Below are 3380 nucleotides of genomic sequence, written 5' to 3' on the forward strand. Positions count from 1 at the left end.
AAATCACAGTGATTCACATACTTTACTTACGGTGCCTACTGTTAGCTTGACTCAATTATCTATGTCTCCGATCCCGCTGGTTTTTCTCGACAGGCTTATATACTAAAAAGAGGGCGTCTAGCAAACACTCGGACATTCGCGGGGTTCCTCGATAATTCGACAAACTCCAGCGCGCATGCTCCCAGCGTCATGCGACTTCCGCTGTCGTAACAATATCTCCCCCTAGTGTTTGCTATGGAATACTTTAACTTATAGTTGAAGGTCTAAGTGCACAAAAACCATTTTAGCAGAAATCCTGAGACCAATGTTAACTATGTCTAACCCACAAATAAAGTAACTTAATAGACTCGATAAATATCATTTCTGACGCTAAACTGTAATAACCTCTTCTGATACCGAACTCATAAACTCACTGAATAGCCAATAACTTCACTACATAATCACTTATATTTATAAATAACGTACCCTCGTCCCTAGATATCAGATGAAGCTTCTCGATTTTTACATCATCATCGTTAGAAGCTTCCTCTAGCAATTAATAAAACTATAACATTGAAAACATGGCTTATGATTCCCGATTCTCTATAGATTCCCGGCACACACCATTCAATAGAAGTGCTCTCTTACTCTCTTCATTGTCTTCTTAATATCTAAGTATCCAGTTTTTGGAGTATTGAGGAAATCATGAAGTGCTGTGGAATGTGGAGGTGGTGAAAGAATAAACTGTAGTTGTTGTTTCTGTCCACTTCTATCTTCCTATTTTTAATATAACTTCTCTTGTAGACATAATGAATCCTATTGTGACCAGTACATCTTTGTATTCGGGTTGTATAACAACACTGTTTGTCATGAGGTTTTTCTGCACTGATCCACTGAATAGTTGGTTTCAAACTCATATTTTTATCTTTCAGTTGAGTGTTAGTCTATATTAGTTTTTCATCATCACTTGAGGACGTCATATCTTGGATTATCCTTTGTTGTACGTTATGCTACATCTTTACAATATCAAGCTTCTCTCTCTTCTCACAAGTGTTTACACTCTTCATTGATACACGTTCTTTGGAATAATGTGTCAGCATTTCCATGGTTCTGTTAAGGGCGATGCATGATGTTAAAGTTGTATTTCTGTAGTTTCTGGAGCGATATTGCTATTTGGCCTTTGGAATTACGAAAATTCACCAAAAAACTTCAATGCTGTAAAATCTATCCGAAATGTAAGCTTTTGTACATATAGATAATGACGGGAATGAATTATGGCTTGAAAAATAATTAGTAACTTTTTCCGAGTTGTACAATATCTCTTTTTTTGCAGCATTCATTGTTGTTGTTGTTGTTGTTTTAGTAGGTAATGACATGTTCTTTTCCATGTTGTACTTGTGGTATTGCTCCTATTGCAAAATTACTGGAATTTGTATCTAAAATGAGTGACTCTTCAGGAGGTAAGCCTGTTGATACAAGGGTAGTGGTCAATTATTTCTCCTATTTGTTGATTGTTTATTCAAAATCAGCAGCTCAAAAAAGTTATATGTTTACACGAAATTTGTGTAGAGGGCGAGTTGCGTTAGCGAATGACGATACTAAGAGCACAGTCAAAGGAATCATGTTACTTCACGCAGATTTTTTGGTGTTGGCCAATAATAGACAGGGTCAGTTTTTGATGAGTCAATAGCACTTCTTACATGCTGACTATGTGCTCCAGGCAACTCACTTGTTCACAGAAAATTTCACACATCTTGGGATTCAACTTAAGGTTCTAGGTTCTCCTTCCTCAATCAATCCAGAACTTTCCTTAGCTCATCGTAAGTATTATCAAAGATCTTTCTAGGTGTGATTATGTCATCCACGTAGATGAATACGACATTCCAGTGTAGTTCAGAGAGAGTACACTCCATTATATGCTGAAATGTAGCAGGTGAATTGCAAAATCCAAATGGTAATAGAACAAACTGCCCTAATCAATATCCTGCAATAAAGCTTGTCTTCTATTTCCTTGCTTCATCGATTCAAGACAGGTACAGAGGGTAATGTACAATGATCAGTATTCGATTATATTAATCCTTACATCTTTATGGCTTCTATCTATTTGACTCAACTTTTTTTGCAAGTTGGAGTTATTTAGCCAGCTGCTATATCGAGGCTGCATCTTTAGTAACAATGTTATGCGATATTTTTATTTGTTTAGCCTAAGACATGATGTCCACTGAAGAAAGTGTTTTGATGTCCCATTTGTATATTGTGTGATCTATAGCATCAATCGGGCATAAGACTTCTACAGATGGTCACTCTTTTGTCTTCAAAATACAGGTGTAAAGAATTTGACTAAACGTTTTTTAAAGTTGGCGTAATTTAGAGCAGTTTCTTGTAGATTATTTGATTACCTTCAGTGTGTAGTAGAAAGAAAGTAGCTTTTCAAGTAAATTGAAATGTTGTAATTTTTCTGTGTTTCAATATTTATTTTTGACTAAGGTTTCTTGTATTTAGACCCATTAATAGCTGGAGGTTCTTGAATCTCGGACTTCGGGATGTATTTATGGCCGTGTGGCGACTGACACATTGTGAAAAAGAAACTATCTACATATAAAACTATATTTGATACTTCTCACAATTTGCAAAACAATGAACAATAAAATACAAAAACAATAGAGCAAATAACTGATGTGTGTAAGTGTAGAAATGACAAGAGTTATGTAGATTTGAGTGACAAAAATAGGCTCTCGTCAGTTTTCTTATCCATTCCCCTTGTGATTTCACTAAAAACTCAAGAAAATGGTGCATATTCCAGTAAGTTCCAGAAAAAAAATTCAATTCTGGATATGGTTCCTACAATTTCTGCTGTCGTTGAGTCAGAAATTGTTTGTTAAAATTCAAGAATGGTGTTTTTAACTTGTATTAATTATACAGTTGAATTATGTTGGTTATATTGTTTATAAAATATGGAATAACCATAACTGCATCTTTGTTAAGCCTTTTAAACATTTTGTTCCAGGAAGTGTCAATAAGAGAAAACTAAATTTACAAATAATTCATCACGTTACTGTGGTGAAAAGGTTTGGTAAAGTACAAAATTTCAATTCAATAGAATCTTTGCTGGCAAATGATTCTTGGAGTTTTGAATACCGAGTTTATGGTGCTTGTAAATGGTCAATATTATTACTTGTATATTCACAGTAATGTTTTTTCCATGTAGTTTGTTAACTTCTAGGACACAAGTTGTTGGTATTTTCAACTTGAGCGTCATCTTATGTGATACATGGGCTAAATGGCTAGGTCAGGACCTCCTTAGGTTTAGGCATAGATATACTTACTGTTACGTCTCTGGTCGTTAATTAATTTTCCGTAAATTCGTTCCGACGAAACTTTAGCGACACAAGTCCTTTCTT

The sequence above is a fragment of the Limulus polyphemus genome, unplaced genomic scaffold (genome assembly GCF_000517525.1).
Source record: "Limulus polyphemus unplaced genomic scaffold, Limulus_polyphemus-2.1.2 Scaffold6578, whole genome shotgun sequence".
Classification (NCBI taxonomy): domain Eukaryota; kingdom Metazoa; phylum Arthropoda; class Merostomata; order Xiphosura; family Limulidae; genus Limulus; species Limulus polyphemus.